The 23,273-nt window shown below is 39.6% G+C and overlaps 1 pseudogene; it reads right to left on the bottom strand.

Annotated features, from left to right (window-relative positions):
- Positions 1-22,471: 22,471 nt before the first annotated feature.
- On the bottom strand, positions 22,472-22,568 carry LOC130040952 (uncharacterized; annotated as a pseudogene).
- Positions 22,569-23,273: the final 705 nt, after the last annotated feature.

The following is a 23,273-nucleotide window of genomic DNA, read 5'->3' as shown; positions in this document are numbered from 1 at the left end:
TTACTCCATAACTTAGAGGCCAGCCGGGTATCCTAGAGGAAAGGGCAGCTCAGATAGAGAAGGGAGCACCAAATAAAGGATGTTTGGAGGATCCTCCCAAGAGGGGAGATGCATGTCGAAAGTAGACTATGGACTGAACATGTTTGCCACTCAATGCCTCTTTTGCAGACCACAACACCCAAAAAGAGAGAGAGAACACAGGGGATTGCCCTGCCACAGAGACAGGGGGGATGGGGGGACGGGGGGGGGATATTATCCATGGTGGTGGAAAATGGGCACTGGTGGAGGGATGGGTATCTGATCATTGTATAATTGAAACCCAAGCACAAAAAATTGTAAATCTACAACTGTAAAAAAAAATAAAATAAAGGGAAAAAAAAAGAAACCACACCTTCTACAAGATCATTGTCAGTGATTTTAATGCAACCATAGGACTGAAAAGATCACACAAAGAAGTCCACATTGGAACCCATGGCCTAGAATGGAACGAACGGGTGAAAGACTGACTTCATCATGTCGACCAAGTCCATCCAGGGTAACTCACAGTTCCAGAAGGCCTAATCTAAACGTTGGACATGGGAGTCTCTTGGTGGACAGTTCCCCAACAAAATTGGCCACATTATATTCTGTCAATGGCTTTGTCTGACCAATGTCGCTGTCGTTCTAAAATTCCAACAGTGTTGGACCAGCATCTCCATCGTGCTGAACATGATATTTGAAAAAATATAGAGGATATAGATATTTTTCTCTCTTTTCACAGAGGATTTGCCTGTCTTCTGTAAGGCAGCAGAGTACGAGCGCATCTCAGCCCAACCAGAGTGTGACAGGCCTAGATGCAGGAAGCATCTTCACCACACGGTTAGGGCCCACTCTTTCCAAGGGTACAGCTATGCTGGAACTTCATCTTAAAACTGGGAGTAGTTCCCAGGGTATCTCCCTTTGAGAGGACCCCATATTTGATATTTTTTTCTTTCCAGAATTCCCAAAACTCACCTCTACCAGATTCCTTGTACTAGACCTGCAGCACGGAGATAACTCACCTATTGAGGTTATTGCATCAAGGTGATTCACGCCCCAGTTTTTGCTGGAATCTTGATCACTTGGGCTCTAATGGAATTGGTAGAGCCCACATCCTATTTATGTCTACAAATCCCCTTCCCACCAGATTGAGGAGACACCCACTGGCTTTTCTGTCTCTTCCTGTTAAAGATCAGCACTCATGACCTGAAGTTGCAGCTGAAGAAAGTATATCTAACTCAGGAGATGTTTCTACTCACTAAGAACTTACCTCTCAAATGTTGCTATTTTTAGTTGTTTGCTTCTGCCATCAAATATTTCATTATTAGGTCCAGAGGGATAGTGTAGTGTGTAGGGAGCTTGTCTTGCACATGAGAAAACCCAGGTTCAAAACCTGGTTCCACAGAGGGTCCTCTGACCTTCCAGGAGTGATATCTGAATGCAAAACGTTGGTAAGCCCTGAGTACCATCATGTGATATACCCCCCAAAAGAAGTCATTATTAATTGCTCCATTTATTCTAGTTGCTCTCAGTAAAAAAGTAGTTCTATAACAAGGTGTCTCAAGATTGCCAGATGCTGAAGTTTATACATATAAGGATGTGTCCTTAGCAATGAGTATAAAACAAGGCAGATTTGGATGGAATCAAGGGATGAGGAAATTTAGATCAGCAACAAGAAAAGATAGAAGAGGTGGATTATAAAATCTAAGCTGCCTAAGAAAGGGGTGAAGACTCGATGTGCCCCAGAGGGGGCGGGTGAGACCCCCCTGCCCGCCTTCAAGCGACCCAGCCCCAGGAGCCAAAAACCTCTAGCACCCATCCTCCACCATGCTCATGGCTGCTCTCTGCATGCCTGGGCTGAGCATCACCATGAGCATGGCGCTGGCTGGTTTCTGGAGGTTTTAGGCTGGTAAGAAGGTGTAATCGTGGTGGGATTGGTTTTGGATATTAAATGTAATAAATATTGTGAACTCAAGAAGAAAACACCCAACTCCATCAAAAAATGGGGCGAGGAAATGAACAGAAAGTTTCGCAAAGAAAAAATCCGAATGGCTAAAATGCACATGAGAAAATGCTCTACATCACTAATCATCAGAGAGATGCAGATCAAAACAACAATGAGATATCATTTCATACCACAGAGTCTGGCCCACATCCACAAGAACAAAAGCAACCGGTGCTGGCGCAGATGTGGTGAGAAAGGGACACTTCTTCACTGCTGGTGGGAATGCTGACTGGTCCAACCCTTTTGGAAAACAGTATGGATGATTCTCAAAAAATTAGAATTTGATCTGCCATTTGACCCAGCAATACCACTCCTGGGAATATATCTCAGAGAGGCAAAATGTATAGTCGAAGTGACATCTGCACTTGTTTGTTCATTGCAGCACTCTTTACAATAGCCAGAATCTGGAAAAAACCTGAGTGTCCGAGAACAGATGACTGGTTAAAGAAACTTTGGTACATTGACACAATGGAGTACTATGTAGTGGTTAGAAAAGATGAAGTCATGAAATTTACATACAAGTGGTACTACATGGAAAGTATCATGTTAAGCAAAATGAGTCAGAAAGAGCGGGATAGACATAGAAAGATTGCATTCATCTGGGGAACATAAAGCAACAAAATGGGAGACTAACACCCAGGAGTGGCTGATATTAGTACCAGGAATTTTGCTCCATGACTTGGAGGCCAGCCACATGTGCCAGGGGATAAGGAAGCTCAGATAAAGAAGAAAGCACCAAATAAAGGATGTTGGGAGTATCCTCCCAGGGTGGGAGAAGCATGCTGAATGTAGAATATAGACCAAACATGATTACCACTCAATGCCACTCTTGCAAACCACAGGACCCTAAAGGAGAGAGAGAGAACAAGGGGGAATGCCCTGCCACAGAGGCAGGGTGGGAAGGGGGGGATGGGTGTTGCGAGGGATGTTGGGACCTGTGGTGGGGGAGGATGGGCGCTTGTGGAGGGATGGGTACCTGATCATTGTATAACTGAAACCCAAGCACAAATATTTGTAAGTCTATAACTGTACCTAATAGTGTTACACTAATAAAAAAATTTAAAAAATATAAAAAAATAAATATTGTGAACTACTTTTCTGGGGGGTTTTGGCCTCCAGGGTTCTGCTGGGGTGAGGCGGGAAACTCAAAGTGCCCCCTTCCCGTTTGCACTGGTGAAGATCTTGGATATTAAACCTTTATCAGAAAACACTTCTGAAAATGTTTTTTCCCTTTCGGTAGGGTCTTTTAACTAGGACTCAGGATTAATATTTTTCTCTTTTTTTTTGAAACTTTTATAATTGGAACAATAGCATAGTGGGTAGGGTGTTTGCCTTGAACACGGCCAACCTCGGTTCTATTCCTCCAGCCCTTTCGGAGACCCGGCAAGCTACTGAGAGTATTCCACCCACACACAAATTCTGGCAAACTACCTATGATGTATTCGATATGCCAAAAACAGAAACAACAAGTCTCACAATGGAGACATTAGTGGTGCCCGCTTGAGCAAGTCAATGAACAACGGGAGGACAGTGACAGTGACAGTGACTTTATAAAATAATAAAATTTTAAAAAGAGAAGGGTGAATATTGAAGAATATTTAAAAATACAAAGGCCAGCCTATTATGAGTCACTAATGGTTAGGATGGGCTGGAGTAATAGCACAGCGGGTAGGGCGTTTGCCTTGCAAGCAGCCAACATGGCCAACCTGAGTTCAATTCCTCTGCCCCTCTCAGAGAGCCTGACAAGCTACCAAGAGTACCTCGCCCTCATGGCAAAGCCTGGAAAGCTACCCGTGACACAGAGGCAGGGTGGGATGGGGGTATGGGGTGTGGGATGGACACTGGGAACCATGGTGGTGGGAAATGGGCACTGGATGGGTATTTGATCATTGTATAATTGAAACCAAAGCACAAAAATTTGTAAGTCTACAACTGTACCTCATGGTGTCTCACTAATAGAAATTTAAAAATAAAAAATAAAGAAAATTGGAACATAAGTAAAAATAAAACAAGAGAAAGATCTAACAATAGCAAAGAGGACTATAGTACTCAAAAAGTTGAAAAACAGGCACATTGGCAAGTATTTTTAAATAGGCATCCAGGAGACAATATAGCATTGTTCGTGAACAAATCTACTCTATGGATTCACCTCATCCTTGAAATGGAAAAGGACAATTTGTTAGTTACAAATTTGCAAATAATATATATGTCATCTATTTTTTGCTATGTTTCTATGCTTTACCAAGTATTATTCTAATTTTTAAATTTACTTTAATGATTAAAACAGTATTTGCCTGCATTAAACTTTTTAATTAAATGTTTTATTAGAAATGATTTTTAATTATTAAAATGTTTTATTGCATGTCATTTTAAAAAAGAAACATATAGGCTAAAGAGCTAGTGAAGTATGTAGAGGGTGTTTACCTTGTATGCACCTAACCTGAGTTCAATCCCAGGAACCCTGAGACTGTCAGGAGTGATCTCTGGATACAGAGTAAGAAGTGAGCCTGGAGCACATCTAGGTGCAATACCCTCCCCTCAAAAAAAGGAAGAAAAGAAAAGAAAAACATATAACTGATTCTTGAGTAACATACAGGTTAAGAGTGTTAGCTCCTATATAAGTGTTGAAAACCCCCAAATTTAATGGAGAGTCTGCTATTGACCAAGAAGATGTTTTTTTTTTCTTTTTTTATTAGTGAAAAACCATGAGGTATAGTTATAGGCTTACAAATTTTGTGCTTGGGTTTCAGTTATACAATGATCAAGTGCCCATCCCTCCACCAGTGCCCGTCATCCATCCCCACGGGTCCCACCATCTCCCCCACGCCCCTCATCCCCCCCTCCGTCCCATCCTGCCTCTTTGGCAGGGTATTCCCCCTTGATCTCTCTCTCTTCTTTTGGGTACTGTGTTTTGCAAGAGAGGCTTTGAGTGGCAATCATGTTTGGTCTATCGACTACTTTTAGCATGCTTCTCCCACCCTGGGTGGGACCTCATAACACCCTTCATTCGGTACTCTCTTCTCTATCTGAGCTTCCTTTTCACCTAGAGCGTGTGGCTGGCCTTCCATTCATGGAGCAAAATTCCTGGTACTAATCTCAGCCATTCCTGGGTGTTAAACTCCCTTTTTGTTGCTTTATGTTCGCCAGATGAATGCAATCTTTCTGTGTCTATCCTGCTCTTTCTGACTCATTTCGCTTAACATGATACTTTCCATGTAGTACCACTTGTATGTAAATTTAATAACTTCATCTTTTCTAACAGCTACATAGTCCTCCATTGTGTAAATGTACCAAAGTTTCTTTAACCAGTCATCTGTTCTTGGGCACTCAGGATTTTTCCAGATTCTGGCTATTGTAAAGAGTGCTGCAATGAACAAACAATTGCAGATGTCACTTCGACTATACCTTTTGCCTCTCTGGGATATATTCCCAGGAGTGCTACAGCTGGGTCAAATGGCAGATCAAATTCTAATTTTTTGAGAGTCGTCCATACTGTTTTCCAAAAGGGTTGTACCAGCCGGCATTCCCACCAGCAGAGAAGGAGGGTCCCTTTCTCGCCACATCCCCGCCAGCACGGGTTGCTTTTGTTCTTGTGGATGTGGGCCAGTCTCTGTGGTGTGAAAAGATGGTTTTTTAACAGTATTTAATTACATTGTCTACAAGTAGTGATATGTGTGGTCTGTAAATGTGTAAATTTTGATACATTCAAAAATTTATAATGGATTTATAATAGACTTTATAATACATTTGTATTTTATGGTAATAAGTGATAAATTATATTTCTGTTTTTTTTGTGGGGTATTTGGGCCATAGTATGTGGTGCTTGGGACTTCAGACTCTGTGCTCAAGGGTCATTCTTGGTGGTGCCAACCATTAATTTCTGTTGACTGTGTGCATGGTAAGTGCTTTAACCCCTATACTGTGTCTGGGGTCCAATCAAATCAATTATCTACATATATTTTATACGTACATGGCATACATTTTCTTAGATTTTTTGATATTTCTAGGATATATTGATCATCTTTAATTATTTCACATCAATACCAATGTCCAAATATTTTCAAAATATAATTATTGAAAATAATCATATAGAAGTCCAAATTTGTATTGTTCATGGGATAACTATATTAAGAAGAAAATAGAACCACAAAAAAACATACAAGTAAAATGAAGGTACATTTCTTTTTTTTTTTTCCCTTTATTTTATTTTATTTTTTTTAAAGTTGTAGATTTACAATTTTTTGTGCTTGGGTTTCAATTAAACAATGATCAGATACCCATCCCTCCACCAGTGCCCATTTTCCACCATCATGGATAATATCCCTCCCACCCCCATCCCCCCATCCCCGCATCCCCCCTGTCTCTGTGGCAGGGCAATCCCCTGTGTTCTCTCTCTCCTTTTGGGTGTTGTGGTCTGCAAAAGAGGCATTGAGTGGCAAACATGTTCAGTCCATAGTCTACTTTCGACATGCATCTCCCCTCTTGGGAGGATCCTCCAAACATCCTTTATTTGGTGCTCCCTTCTCTATCTGAACTGCCCTTTCCTCTAGGATACCCGACTGGCCTCTAAGTTATGGAGTAATCCTCCTGGTGCTGATCTCAGCTATTCTTGGGTATTAATCTCATACTTTGTTACTTTATATCCCCCAGATGAATGCAATCTTTCTATGTCTATCCCTCTCTTTCTGACTCATTTCGCTTAGCATGATACTTTCCATATTGTACCACTTGTATGTAAAGTTCATGACTTCATCTTTTCTAAGAGATACATAGTACTCCATTGTGTAGATGTACCAAAGTTTCTTTAACCAGTCATCTGTTCTTGGGCATTCAGGTTTCTTCCAGTTTCTGGCTATTGTAAAGAGTGCTGCAATGAACAAACAAGTGCAGATGTCACTTCGACTATACATTTTTGCCTCTCTGGTATATATTCCCAGGAGTGGTATTGCTGGGTCAAATGGGAGCTCAATTTCTAATTTTTTGAGAATCGTCCATACTGTTGTCCAGAAGGGCTGAACCAGTGGACATTCCCACCAACAGTGAAGGAGTGTCCCTTTCTCGCCACATCCACGCCAGCATCGGTTGCTTTTATTCTTTTGAATGTGGGCCAGTCTCTGAGGTGTGAGATGGTATCTCATTGTGGTTTTGATCTGCATCTCCCTGATGATTAATGATGTAGAGCATTTTCTCATGTGCTTTTTTGCCATTCGGATTTCTTCTTTGAGAAAGTTTCTGTTCATTTCATTGCCCCATTTGTGGATGGGGTTGTATGTTTTCTTCTTGTGGAGTTTAACCAGTATTTTGTATATCCTGGATATCAACCCCTTGTCAGATGTGTATTCGGTGAATATCCTTTCCCATTCTGTAGACTGTCTTTGTATTTTGGTCACTGTTTCTTTGGAGGTGCAGAAGCTTCTTAGTTTAAGATAGTCCCATTTATCTATCTCTGTTTTCACTTGCTCGGCCAGTGGCGTGGCATCTTTGAAGATACCATTAGCTTCAATGTCATGGAGGGTTTTGCCAACTTTATCTTCAATGTACCTTATGGTTTCTGGTCTGATGTTGAGGTCTTTAATCCATTTTGATCTTACTTTTGTACATGGTGTTAGGCAGAGTTCTGAGCCTATTTTTTTGCATGTAGCCGTCCAGTGATGCCAACACAATTTATTAAAGAGGCTTTCCTTACTCCACTTCACATTACTTGCACCTTTATCAAAGATTAGATGAGCATATGATTGAGGAGAGATGTCAGTGTATTCAACCCTGTTCCATTGGTCTGCAGTTCTGCCTTTGTTCCAGGAAGGTACATTTCTTTGGAGTCTTTCAATTATGTATTTATATTAGTATATATACAAGTATAATTTTTAAATAATCAATTACAGTTACTATAAAATGCTTATTGATGTTTTGTAATTGTAATGTTGCGGGGTATTTGCTGCTAAGATGACATTGATGTGAACATTTATATCTATTTGTCTACTTTTCTGATTGTTTACTTAAGATCAATTCTTAAACGTAACTTACTTATGAACGGATATGTAGCTCGGGACAAAAGAACTTGACTTGCTTGTATGAAACTTTGGTTTCTATTCTTTGCGCTATAGAAAGAAAAGCAAAATCATTAACTCTGGTTGGAAATATGCCTCGGTGGTAAAATATTTGCCTCACATTTCTGAGGTTATGGGTTTGATCCCTGAATTTCCATATACACACACAAAAGCTAACTTGCAACAAAGTCTCACACTGGAGATGTTACTGGGCCCGCTCGAGAAAATCGATGAACAACGGGAGGACAGTGACAGTGACAGTGACTTAAAGAACATTAAATTGATTTAAATTCTGTATTGCCTAACTATTATACAGATTTAATTCTCAATAAAATAACTTGAAAAGGTCTATTTTCTAGCATCTTTGCTAGGAAAAGATATTACCTGATTTTTCAATATTTGTAATTTGGGGGGAAATTTTAATTTCTCATTTTAATTTGTGCTCTTTGTCTACTAGTGAGCTTGAAAATTGCTCTTGTGTGGTACTACATGAAAATAGTATGCTAAGCGAAATGAGTCAGAAAGAGAGGGACAGACATAGAAAGATCGCATTCATCTGGTTAATATAAAGTAACAAAATAAGAGACTAACACCCAAGAATAGCTGTGATAAATATACAGGTTGTTCACTCCATGGCTTAGAGGCCAGCTGCACTCTCTAGGGGTAAAGGCAGCGCAGATAGAGAAGGGAGCACCCAATTAAGGGTGCTGGGAAGATCTACCCAGGATGGGAGATGCCTGCTGAAAGTAGTCTATGGACCAAACAGGATTGCTAACCAATGTCTCTTCTGCAAACCACAGCACCCAAAAGGAGAGATAGAAGAAAAGGGCGTGCCCTACCAAAGAGGCAGGGTGGGATGGGGGATGGGGGTGGGAGGGATACTGCGATTGGTAGGAGTGGAGAATGGGCACTGGTGGTGGGATGGGTACTCGATCACTGTATAACTGAAACCCAAGCACAACAACTTTAAGTCTACAACTGTACCTCATGGTGTTTCACTAATAAAACAAAACAAAAAAAATTTTTAAAAAAGAACATTTCTCTTGTGTTTACTAGTCATTTACACTTTTTTCAATACAGATTATATGATCATGGTTTATGCTTATTTTTTCTATTCAAGTTTGATACTAAATACTGATTTATTTCACAGCACTAATTTATTAAAAACATTCATCCTTGGCCAGTATTTGTTGGTATTGCTTGTTTTTTGATCACTTAATTTGTTTTTTATCCCTTTTTTTATATAGTAAAATTTTGACACAAATGAGCATATGATTTTCTTTATCTTCTACAGTTTTAAACTGAGAACAACTGTTTGTTTTGTACAAATAAGATACCTGTGCATTTACTATTTCTTCTCATTTTATTTACATTTTAACACATCTCGATTCATCTACAACTTATCCTACTAAGTGTTGTCATATTGAAAGAAACCATCATTTTTTTCAATCATGGAATTGTAGCACTGTCCTCCTGCTGTTCATCCATTTGCTTGAGCAGGAACCAGTAACATCTTACACAAAATTGTGAGACTGGTTGTCACTGGTTTTGGCCTATCGAATACGTCATGGGTAGCTTGCCAGGCTTTTGCTATGTGGACAAGATACTCTGGGTAGCTTGCCGGGCATTGGAATTGGAATCAGGGTTGGCCTCCTGCAAGGCAAATGCCCTACCCGCTGTGCTGTAAACGTTATATAAAATATACTAGTAATACCAAGTGTTGTTTCTTTAACAGTGCAATAAAAATGATTATTTAGTAATTTTCTTGATTTATTAATGAAATATGTAAGCTCTGGAATACAATAGGAGTATTTTTCTAACACAGGAGTCTGAGGAAGGTGCATCTGTTATAACTGTCTTGTAGGATTCCATCTCCCTAGCCTGCTTCATTCTTCCTCTCTCTCTATCCAATCCGGTCTTTTTCTTGAGAATCTGACATCCTGATTGGCTAGCCTCTACCTTTCTACTGCCTACTTTATGACATCATTCTCCCACCAAACAAACCAACAACTGGTAGAATCTTGGGGTTCCCATGCAGTTGTTTGTAAACAAATTTGAATCACTATGGTAAATGACCAGTGACCAATGACCAATCACCAGTGAGCAGTCATCTGTACTGAACAATTGTGGTCTTAAGCTGCTTCGGTGTTCAGAGGTAATCTCATACCATCTCCATTTCTCGTCTACCTTTCATCGGTATTTTCTCTTCTCTCAGCATGTCAAATAAAGAATACTACTTTTCAAAGCTTTTCATTAGATTTATCATCCCTAAACTTAGCAGCCAAGTAAAAACATCATGTAGTAATGAAAGAAAATATTCAAGTAGAATTTTATAAGCCACATTTTAGTTTGACTTTGACATTTGATGTGTGATTTTAGACATTGGCTTTCTTTCTCTCACATACAAAGTGTGTTTTCTCGTTGATTACATTATATTTTAGACATACTTAGGAGCACAAATACATGTATATATGTATATGAGTGTTGATTCTCTGTGTTTCTTTTTCCTTTGAATAGTGAATTTTACATGATGTCTATTGAAAAAAAGTAAAACAGAGACTTTTTTTTTACATACTCAGAAAATAGAAACAGAAAATAGAAAATAGAAACCAATATGATATGAGGGGGAATAAAATAGGAAAGAAAGAAAGAAAGAAAGAAAGAAAGAAAGAAAGAAAGAAAGAATATGCACGGTGATTATCAAGGAATTGGAAAAAGTTTGGACAGAATATTGAAGACAACCAAAGATTTAAAATAAAAAACAAAGAATATATATTAAATATGCTGAGATAAACACACTGAGAGCAATTCAAAGCAATTTATGTCAATAAATTCCAGGACTAGAATGTATAATATTTTTTGAGTAGGGTACCAGAGGGAAAACCAGTTTATCAGAAAGCCATCCTTGGTGGCTTTTTTTCCTTATTATATCTTAGAATATAGTACTTGGTACTGGACAATTTGGAATATAAACATGCTTCAGAAATGATGCTTCCCATAAATAGCTAATAGTGGTTATCTAGGGGGGTGGAACAAACAGAATCTTCAATGGTTTTATTACGTTCTGGTTTTTAAGTACATGAACGCGCTGCCATTTAAATTTAAAAAATGGTATATGCTATCTTGAATCAGGATATTTGATTCATTTGTGTGGTAAGTAGGTTCCTGGTTAAAGCTGCTTGTCATCTTTACAAATATTATTTTATGTGATTTTGTTTCCTAACATGAGAGTATTTGGAAAATAGTCAACTTCTGTTTTTAGATCCTAAGAGGAAATAGACAAATCAAGTCTCACATGTCTAATTACTGATTTTTGTCCTATTTGCGAATTCTGAGTTTTCCTATACTAAAAATATTTTATTGGATTTTGGTGCTCATTCATTAGACATTGAGAAGAACGTTTTCCTGGTTGATAAAGATAATTCTAATCTAGGGGTTGAAAGCAAATTTACAATATTTTGTGATCATTTTTTAAATGGTCTTTTCTGTTTCTTGTGTGATCAAGTGAAATCCTATGCTATGTTTATCACGTGTTGTTTGCTTGTTAATATTCAGAGCTTTTGATGAGATTAATTTTTTGTACTTACGAAGGTTCTTTCTGTATTTTACTCATTTGAAACATTTCTTGTCTATGAAATACAATCACGTTTATTCCTATTTTCTTTTTTTATGTAGTTACTGGTAAATCTTTTCTCTTTAATGGACTCGTAAAGTGTGCACTCAAAAATCACATTCTATTCCATGTTTTGGCTAGCAGTTTTTTCTAAAGTAGAATAATGTCTTCATATTGTATCACGATCACGATCACGACCACCCTGTTGTTCGTCGATTGCCTCGAGCAGGTGCCAGTAACGTCTTCTTCGTCCTAGCCCTGAGATTTTTTTTTTTTAAAGTGCCATATTCAAGGATTTTTCAGGGTTAGGAGAATGAGACCCATCATTGTTACTGGTATTTGGCATATTGGGTATACCACGGGGAGTTTGCCAGACTCTGCCGTGTGGGCATGTTACATTTGGTAGCCTGCCAGTTTGACCGAATTAGGAATGAGATGATAAGATGTCGCACGGCTGCGAATGCGGCCGCGCGCTTCCGGGAGCTGAGTGTGATAATCTCTGGATCCTGGCCGTTGTTGGAGTTACACGGCAGTTGGTGGGTGTAACTGTCTAGTTACTGGCAGGTCCAGTCCCAAACTGTACAGGCTTGGAGATCTCAGCCCTGGGTCCCACACACCTGGGTTCCTCTGTCAGTTCTTTTATGCATGAGGCTCATCCAAGTGTGTGGAGAGTGCTCCCAGCAAGGCCTTGGTTGGGCCTCGGTGGTCTTCAGCTGTTGGGTCCTGGTGGAGACAGTCAGGCATAGGGTAGGAGACTCTGTCTTGTTCTCTCCCAGGAGCTGAGTGTGATGATCTCTGGATCCTGGCCGTTGTTGGAGTTACACGGCAGTTGGTGGGTGTAACTGTCTAGTTACTGGCAGGTCCAGTCCCATACTGTACAGGCTTGGAGATCTCAGCCCCGGGTCCCACACACCTGGGTTCCTCTGTCAGTTCTTTTATGCGTGAGGATCAACCAAGTGTGTGGAGAGTGCTCCCAGCAAGGCCTTGGTTGGGCCTCGGTGGTCTTCAGCTGTTGGGCCCTGGTGGAGACAGTCAGGCATAGGGTAGGAGACTCTGTCTTGTTCTCTCCCAGGAGCTGAGTGTGATGATCTCTGGATCCTGGCCGTTGTTGGAGTTACATGGCAGTTGGTGGGTGTAACTGTCTAGTTACTGGCAGGTCCAGTCCCAAACTGTACAGGCTTGGAGATCTCAGCCCCGGGTCCCACACACCTGGGTTCCTCTGTCAGTTCTTTTATGCGTGAGGCTCATCCAAGTGTGTGGAGAGTGCTCCCAGCAAGGCCTTGGTTGGGCCTCGGTGGTCTTCAGCTGTTGGGCCCTGGTGGAGACAGTCAGGCATAGGGTAGGAGACTCATATTGTATATGTGGAACAATTTATTAATAACCTTATTGGACTGTTTTATTTGGTTTTGTTATGGACCACAACCACCGTTATTCAGGGCTTACTCTTGGGTCTGCTTTCAATAACTTACTATACTATGCTGCTTGCAACATAGCCCAAATTTCATTAATATCTATATACATGTTTTTCAGTTCTGTGATACATATTTTTCACAATGTTTTCTTTACACTTCCTCCTATGTAAATCATATGAAATAGAAAAATTATATTAAAGTATGCATTATTATTCTTAGAGTTATTAGTAACTACATTGTAGATAAACAATTTAAGACACCGAATGTAAATAAAGTTTTCCTTCCAAAAATATTTCTTGGGAAAACCTCAAGTAGTCATTTTTGAAGTGGATTAAAACTCAGGGTAACCTTCAATGCATCAACAAGATTAAGTCGTATGTGAACCGTAAGTAACAGGTACTCATCGCACAAATCAAATGGAAACCTGATGATTACAATGGTAATAGTTGTAAAGACCCCTAATGCCTATATTAATGTAAGGTATCTTCCTTCCGGTTTCTGGCCTTGTAGTGATCATGCAGAGTCCTGGCAAAAAGTCCACATGCTTTAGGTTGCCTATCCTGGAAATTCTTAAGGGCCAGAGAGAGATAGTACTGGAGGGGATAAGGCACTTGCCTTGTACACAGCCAATCAAGTTGAATCTCTGTCACGGCATACACTCTCCTGAATGTCCTAAGGGGTCACTCCAGAGTGTAGAGCCAGGAAGAGCCCAAGATCACTGTCAGTTATTGGTCCAAACTCTATACCACCCCACGCCCAATAATATAGGAAATCTCTTTGCCATCTCTGGGCCTCAGGTTTCTTCTTGTCCAGAGAATGTTTCCCATTCTCTTAGACTTCCTAGTTTGAAAAAGGTTCCATTCTAGGAAATAGCATAGGAGTCAATAGGAGAGCAAGCTACAGGCATTTCTAGGGTAAGGAGAAACTATCTGTAAGCAAGAAATCCAGGTATAGATAAGACCCACTGGTTCTTCTATAGTTCTGTGTTCACAATGGGAGCACGATACCAAATATACAAAGTGCCAAAATGTTCCAGGCTTTGAATAACCCTAAGTTGTTGGAATTTGGGAAACTCAGTTGACTGTTCATACTAGAAGCATCTCAATGGCTTAAATTTTAAGTTAATATTGTTCCTCTCAGCGTTGAAGGAGATTAATAGTCTCACAGATTTTTTTCATCACCCTCTTGGTTCTTACAGAAAATTATCAAAATCCATCTGTATTGGGAACTGCACATACTCTGCAGTTTTCCCTTCCCGTGGTGAACGATGCAGCTTCCCTAACAGGAAGTGTTTGCAACTACTCCAGAGTATCTGCTCCAGTGGGTAGTTCTGCTTGGTTCCTGCCCTCAGCCTCTGGCACCTCTTTCCAACCACTGATGTGTAGTGCCTATCTTTATGAACATTTCAGCACAACAGTTCTATCTGGAGTGTTTCACCAGAGTCATATATCTACCTCAGCTGCTTCCTTCCAAAGTGTTTTGGAATATGATATTGCAGGAAGTGCTGAAGAGAAGTCTTCCATGGAACATTTTTCTGAGACTGTCCTTGACCAAGACTCTGCTGTCAATTCCATATCTATGTCAGCTCGCTATGAGAAAATCCTAGATACCAACAACATGGTGTCTGTGTACCCATCACTTTCTGCCAGTCTTGTTGAGAGAACACCATCTCAGGTTCCACATCAGAGTCAAAGCCTGTCACTTCCCTTCCAGGAAGGAAGCCAGGTGTATTATTATCATCAAGGCACTCTGGGAACTCTCCTTTCTGGCCTGCAGTCCTATGACTCCATGTCATACACAGGACAAAAGGGCTCTGCCCCGCAAACTTACAGCAACTCATCGCGAGAAATGCTTATGGTTCTGAAGGAGGTCCAGCCCCCAAATAACCAAACACCAGCCTCCTTCTCTGGAATCAAATTCTCTCTGTCTGCTCAACCCAACACAGAATCGAGTTATCAAGGTAGGTAAAACTAAGTAAGTAAGTAAGTAAAGGCCCTCCCGTTGATCATCGATTTGCTCGAGCGGGCCCAGTAACGTCTCCATTGGAGACTTTGTTGTTACTGTGTCTGGCATATCGAATACTCTCGGTAGCTTGCCGGGCTCTCCAAGAGGTAAAACTAAGAGAAGGGAAATAAAATTCAAGAATTGAGGTCAAAAAAGAGGAAAACTGTCCATAGACAGGTGGTATTTAGTTAAATACACTGAGATTATTAAGTTTATGAAATGAACTTGAAAGAAATCAGTTCATGTTTAATCCTCTCACTCATTTTACAGCGTGTTATTTTCACACTCAACGTAAGAGCTCCTAAAGGAGATTGGAAGATATGATAGTATAATGGACATCTAGGTTTCATGTAATGAAACTTCAGGAGCACACAAAAGAATACCACATTTTTCCCTAGTTTTTCCATTTGTTAAAAATTTTTATAAGTGAAACATCATGAGATACAGTTGTAGACTTACAAATTTTTGTGCTTATGTTTCAGTTATACAATGATCGAGTAACCATCCCTCCACCAGTGCCCATTCTCCACCACGACGGATCCCAGTTTCCCTCCCATCTCCAATACCCACCATCCCACCCAGCCTCTGTGGTAGCGAATGCCACATTTTTCACTGTTCTAGTTCAGCAGTCCTCCAAAATAACCGCACTAAAATAAAATACATGTCTTAAACTAGTATTTTTGTATGTTCTCGAGACATTTCAAAACTCTTATTGTGATGGTATCACTTTAACTTTCCCTTCCATGAATGAGCAACAAGGTTCTGAATACACTTGGGTTTCGGTTATCCTGTCTCAAGTCATCAAACCTAGAATCTGTACTTCAGCACAAATTTCATGATGAAGTGGTGCTTCATTCATACTCCTACTCCATGATATCAACTTCCTATTATATTTTCAAGAAAGCGAATGAATTGAGACTAGACTACTTTACAATGCTAAGCTCTGGATCGATAGCACAGCGGTAGGGTGTTTGCCTTGCATGCAGCCAACATGACTGACCCGAGTTCGATTCCTCCGCCCCTCTCAGAGAGCCCAGCAAGCTACCGAAAGTATCTCGCCCACACACCAAAGCCTGGCAAACTCCCCGTGATGTATTCGATATGCCAAATACAGTATGGAACTTAATAGTTTAAAAATATCTATTTTTTTTAAAAAAAAAAGCTTTTGTTTGGAGCAGGTTGAATCTGGGTCATAGCCCGTACTGCTCAGGGAATATTCATGGGTCTGTGCTATGGATCACTGCTGAATGTGCTTAGGAGAACATATGTGATACTAAAGATCAAACTGAGGTCAGCTGTGCACAGGGCCAGTGCCTTACGAAATGTACTATCACTCTGTCCTAGGTCTCTTATTTTCAAGTGCAATATATACAGAAACTCTTTCAAATACAAAGAAAACCAAAAATCAACAACACCACATGTCAAACAGTAAGAACTACAACATTTACCTCCACTTCTAGCACAGGGCCTTGTCCGTTATCCTTAGAATAGCCAGTAACAATGCCTTGCCTATTTCTGGTAGGTGCACTGTCGTGTAGAACTGATCCACACAATTGAGTCACGGGATTGGGAGGAGGGATTTTGGGGGTTTGGGAGAGAGGAAAAGGTTAATTTTTGAGAGAATGAGTAGTGTTATGTTGGAATTATGTTTATGAGAAACCATTATTAATTGAATTATAAATCATAGAATATAAATAATGTTTTAGACGTTTGTCTGTCTCATTTTATTCTTTTAATTTGTTTTCTCTATATGTCACATATGCATGAACTTGTATGATGCCTATCTTTCTATGCCTGATTTATGTCACTAAACATAATACCCTCATGCTATCAATTTTTCTACAAATAATAATATTTCACATCATACAACTGAGTAGTATTCCATTGCTTTACCACCTTTCATTCTCAAAATTTGTGGTTTAAAAGAAACAAATATTGGTTTTAACAAATCTCTGGTTTTTAAAATTTTTAGTTCAGTGAAGCAAAATAGATTTTATCGAACAACACTTAGAAACTTGTGAAAGAGTTGTACTGTGAAAAGGAATATATGTTCAAGAGAGAAGACTCGTTTAACAAAGCAAGCAAAGAGAGACATAGAGAAAGGAAGCACGGTATTTCTTCAAGGGAGAACACAAGCTTGAGAACTAAGCCGACTCTAGTAAAGGCGCTCCCATTGATCGTCGATTTGCTCGAGCAGGCCCAGTAACGTCTCCATTGGAGACTTTGTTGTTACTGTGTCTGGCATATCGAATACTCTCAGTAGCTTGCCGGGCTCTCCGAGAGGGGCGGAGGAATCGAACTCGGGTCCGCCATGTTGGCCGCTTGTAAGGCGAACACCCTACCGCTGTAGTTTAGGAATAAGAACTTGAAGTGGTATGAACTTAACTTGTGCACTTTAGGGGAGAACCAAGGTGAAACTATTAGAAGCAGTTTCAGGAGCATCATAGACTGGAGTCTGCAATTGGAGTGAGGAGGGTAGAGAGTTCTTTGGGAAGATCTGGACTTTGGAGAACAGTAATATTATACCATTAATGATAGTATCTTTCCGTAGGATTCCAAAAAAATCTTTAACTGTGTCGTCAGAAATGATAACATTCTTAGGTATTTGGATTTCCTGTGGAAACTACTGGAAAGTTGAGTTTATGCTCTGGATGACTCCGCCTGAAACAAGGTCAACAAGTCATGAATGAAAAATTACAAGTTACATGGATCTAGGATTCTGATCCCAGTGGAAGTCTAGCTTTTGGGTGTACAATTTTTACTGATGGCCTGATGTAGATTCTGATCCAGGAATATGTAACAGAAAGGAGGTAGTGAAAGGTATCCTCAGAAATTGAAGCCTCTGAGACAGAATTCATTTATGCCAACTTATGGGTTATCAATGCTTGCTCATGGCTGCTATCATTATAACATGCCATTCAATGGTTCTGTGGTTTCAATTTACTGTGTCAATGTAAAGATGAAGTTTCTAAATGGAAGGTAAAAATCTGAGGCCATCAAGATGATGAATTATGGGGAGGGGGGAGCTGGAGCTATAGTACAGCAGGTAGGGCATTTGCCTTGCACACAGGTTAGATTCCCAGCATCCTGTATGGTCCCCCCAAGCACCGTGAGGAGTAATTCCTGACTGCAGAGCCAGGAGTAACCCCTGTGCATCTCCAGGTGTGACCCATAAATGCAAAAAAAAAAAAAAGATGATGCCTTACCTTTAGATACTTTGAAGTCAAGTAGAAACAGTCAGAAAGCTCCCCAGAAAAGACTTCTCCAGGGTCGAAAACATCATCACCTCTAGCGTGAGAGCATACAGAAAATAAGGTGTCCATTTTATGCCAAGTTAAAGCAAGCCAGACATGATCTTGGAAAGTTTGTCAAATGAGAGCATGGATATAGGAAGAATAAGGTGACAACTGAATCTTAGAGGTAAAATATACAAAGGTCAACAAGTAGGAGGTACAATGGCGACCAGGTATACTAAGAAAAGCATTTTTTTTAAAAGAAAATGCAATGAGACATCAAATAAGACCTTTTTAAATGTTTAAGAACAGGGATATTACTCAGTGATAGAACTTTTGCCTTCCATTGCATGATGATCTGCGATTGATCCTTAGCACTGCAAACAACATTATTTTTAATTTTTAATTTCTTTCTTTCTTGCTTGCTTGTTTGCTTTTTTGTTTTTTGGGTCACACCTGGCTATGTATAGGGATTATTTTTAGTTTTTAAGAAAAGTTATAATTTTACATTTTTACCTGTGGTTTAAAAGGAAATCTAAATTATTTTAGAGTAAATATATGTGAAGAAGAATAAAAGTCACGGGAACTATTTAGTATACTTAATGATACAGCAGTCAGAATTTTGAGGTTAATTGTATGGGTATTGCATAAATAATTTTTCCCCATTATGTGGGCTCTCTTTTTATCATGGTCACCAGTTTTTCTGAGTTGCAGAAATTTCTTAGTTTAATGTAGTATCATTTGTTTATCTTCACTTCCTCTTCCTTGGTCAGTGGTGTTTCATTCTAGAAGATTCCCTTAGCTTTAACGTCATGGAGGGATCTTCCCACATTTTTCTCCATATATCTTAAGAATTCAGGTATGATATTGAGGTCTTTAATTCATTTGATCTGACTTTGTTCCTGGCACTATAAATAGGTCTGACTTCATCTTTTTTGCATGTTGCTGTCCAGTTTGCCCAGCACCAGTTGCTGAAGAGACTTCCTTGCTCAACTTCATAGTTCTTGAGCCTTTGTGAATGATTAGGTAATAATAATCTGAGGGTCAGCGTCAGGATATTTGACGACATTCCATTGATCTGAGACCTGTCTTTATCTGAATACCATGCTATTTTGATCACTACGACTTTGTAGTAGAGTTTGAAGTTGGGGAAGGTGATCCCATCTTCTTTTTCCAAAGATTGCTTTAGCTATTCATGGGAGTTTATTGTTGTTTATGAGTTTCAAGAATTTTTAATCTGTTTCTTTGAAAAATGTTATTGGTATCCTTATAGGAAGTGCATTGAATCTTAATAGCGCTTTGGGGTGTATTGCTATTTTGACAGTGTTATTCCTCTCAATCCATGAGCATGGGATGTGATTCCATTTCCTCATATCCTCTTTTATTTCTTGAAGTGGTGTTTTGTACGGTTTTTTTTGTATAGATCCTTAACCTTTTTAGCTGATTCTAATATACTTGATTTTCTGAGGTATTATTGTGAATGGGATTTTCTTCTCCTATCTCTTTTTTCTCTTTCATTATTAGTATACGGGAAAGCCATGGACTAATGGATATTGTTTTAGCAATATGCTACTTTACTCGAGCGGGCCCAGTAACGTCTCCATTGGAGACTTTGTTGTTACTGTGTCTGGCATATCGAATACTCTCGGTAGCTTGCCGGGCTCTCCGAGAGGGGCGGAGGAATCGAACTCGGGTCAGCCATGTTGGCCGCTTGTAAGGCGAACGCCCTACCGCTGTGCTATCGCTCCAGCCCTACAAATCTATTCTTCCCAGGAGCTTTTTTTTAGATTCTTTGAGATTTTCTAAGTATAGTATCATGTCATCTCCAAATAGTAAAAGCTTGAGTTTTTCCTTTTTTATCTGGATGCCCTTGATATCTTTTTCTTACCAAAATCATATGGCAAGTACTTCAAGTACTATGTTGAATAGGAGTGGTGAGAGTGGGTAACTTGTTTTGTGCCAGATTGTATTTTGGGATTCTAGCTCATTGATTTCTGGCCCAAGCCTTTAGGTTTTCCCCGCTGAGAATAATGCTTGCTGTGGGTTTGTGGTAGTTTGCTTTGACTATATTGAGGAATGTACTTTCAACTCCCATTTTGTTGAGAGTTTTTCATCACGAATGGGTGCTGGATCTCATCAAATGCTTTATCTACATCTACTGATATGATCATATGACTTTTATCTTTATTTTATTGAGATGGTGTATTCTGTAGATTGACTTGAGAATGTTAAGCCATCCTTGCATCCCCAAGATAAACCTACTTGGTCTTAGTGTGTGATCATTTGTTGAGTTTCTGGATTTTCTTTGCTGTTATTTTCTTAAGGATCTTTGCATCTGTATTTATCAAGGAAATATCTGTAATTTTCTTTTTTTGTGGTTTCTCTGTCTGATCTAAGTATCAGGATTATCTTTGCCTCATAGAAACTGTTTGGTAGTATTTCTGTTTCTCCAATTTCCTGGAAAAATCTTAAAAAATGTTGGCATCAGGTCCTCTTTAAAGGTTTGAAATATTTCATTAGTGAATCCATTTGGGCCTGGGCTCCTGTTTTAGGGGATGCTTTTTATTATCATTTCAATTTGCTTGGTAGTGATAAAGGTAAAAGGTAAAGGCCCTCCCGTTGTTCATCGATTTGCTCGAGCGGGTCCAGTAATGTCTCCATTGGAGACTTTGTTGTTACTGTGTTTGGCATATCAAATACGTCACAGGTACCTTGCCAGGCTCTGCCCTGTGGTAGCTTGCCAGGCTCTCCGAGAGGGACGGAGGAATCGAACTCGGGTCGGCCATGTTGGCTGCATGCAAGGCAAACACCCTACTGCTGTGCTATCGTATTCGAAATCTTCTTTGTTCAGCCTTGGGAGGTAATTGGAATCCAGTAATTTATCCATTTATTCAAGATTCTCTCATTTCCTGCTGTAAAGATTCTTAAAATAATCTCTGATGATCCTCTGGATTTCTGTAGTTTCTATTATGATGTCCCCCTTTGCATTTCTGATTCGTTTATTAGGATTCTTTCTCTTTATTTGCTCGAGCGGGCCCAGTAACGTCTCCATTGGAGACTTTGTTGTTACTGTGTCTGGCATATCGAATACTCTCGGTAGCTTGCCGGGCCTTCCGAGAGGGGCCGAGGAATCGAACTCGGGTGGGCCATGTTGGCCGCGTGTAAGGCGAAGGCCCTACCCGCTGTGTTATCTCTTTATTTGTGAGTCTTGCTAATGGTTTATTGATCTTATTTATTTTCTCAAAGAACCATGTCTTGCTTTTGTTGGTCTTCTGGATTGTATTTTGGGATTCTAGCTCATTGATTTTTGCTCCAAGTTTTATTATTTCCTTCCTCCTGCCTAGCTTGAACTCCTTTAGTTGGTCATTTTACAAAATCTTGAACTGTAAGTTATTTTTGTAGGCCCTTTCTTTCTTCCTGATGAATTCTAGCAGAGCTAAAAAGGTTCCTCTTAACACTGCTTTTGCTGTGTCCCACAAGTTCTGGTAGCTCCTCATTCTCATTTGTTTCTGGAGTCTTTTTATTTCCTCTTTGATTTCTATTCTAAGCCAATGGTTGTTCATTACTTCCCTCAAATAAAATATTTTCTTGCTGAGTTTTTGTCTGTTTAATCTATTGAGAAGTGAGAAAGTACTTTCAAATCTCCATCTAGTATTGTGTTGCTATCAATGTTTTTCTTTAAGTCTATTAGAAGTTGTTTTTACGTATTTTGCTGGTCTGTCATTAGGAGCATATACATTGAGGAGGGTGAGTTTTTTCTGATGTACAGATACCATGATCATTCAGAAATAACCTTCACTGTCTCTTATAACCTTTAGCCTGAAGTCCATGTGGTCTGATACTAGTATGGTCACTCCAGATATTTGGAGGTGTTCTTTTCTCTAAGAATTGTTTCCCAGCCTTTGAATTTGAGCCCATGTTTTCTTTGATTATTCAGATGTGTTTCTTGCAGGCAGCAGAATGTTGGGTTCAGTTTTCTAATTCATCCTGCCATCCTCTGCCTCTGAATTGCTGCATTTAGTTCATTGCAATTGAGAGAGATCATTGTGATGGGGATTTGTGCTAACATTATGTCAAAATTTGGAGTACTTGTGGGGCTTGTCTTAGATTAATGTAGCCCTGTTAATTCTTCTTGCAACAAAAATATGGAACACTTTACAAGTTGGACTGTCATCTCTGTGTAAGGATCATGCTAATCTCTGTATCATTTCAATTTTAGTACATGTGTTGCCAAACTGAGTATAAGAGTTGGTTTTTTTCCCTATTTTTCTCTTCTGATTTCTTTGAGTGTTGTCCTTACTCACTCCTATGGCAGACGGTGATTTCTAATCAAGGTAGGTATTTCAAAGCAGTTTGAAGTTATAGATTTAGAACCTTAATGTCCCAGAAGGAAAAGTATGGTTTTTACCATATTCTCTTTTACCATACCCAGGGCATCAGCTTTGCAAATTATTTCTTTTGGAAGATGGTGAATCAATCTTGTTTAATGCCCTTCCCTGAAACCTTCATTAAGACCATTAAAATAGAGCCTTTTGCTGTTCTCACCTCGGTCCCGTGTACATCTCCAGAAAAAGGTGGATGGCGTTGTCTGCATTTTGACCACCTTGAATGTAAGTAGGATTTTTCTCCTGAAGGAAGAGGTGAGAAGCATATTGATGATTTAATTCCACCTTATTACAAGTTCAACTTGAACGGAAGGTGAGATTCATGAGGCTCCTGCAAAGGACAGATAAAAGGGTCTCAGTGAAGTTTAATGGCCAACAAACATTAACAAAACAGATGTCTCAAAGTAACCTGTGTGCATCTTCGTGTGTATAGTGAGTTTTTTATCTACTCATAGTGATTCTCAGTCATTCCACATGGGCAAAGCAGACCTGTAATTAAAAATCGAGTTCTCTGAGCAGAGGGGGTTTTCTTATGTCATTGAAGAAGTGTATAATA

This window comes from Sorex fumeus, unplaced genomic scaffold, assembly GCF_029834395.1.
Source record: "Sorex fumeus unplaced genomic scaffold, SorFum_2.1 ptg000095l, whole genome shotgun sequence".
Classification (NCBI taxonomy): domain Eukaryota; kingdom Metazoa; phylum Chordata; class Mammalia; order Eulipotyphla; family Soricidae; genus Sorex; species Sorex fumeus.
The sequence above is the reverse complement of the archived record's forward strand: the minus strand, read 5'-3'. Positions and strand labels throughout refer to the sequence as shown.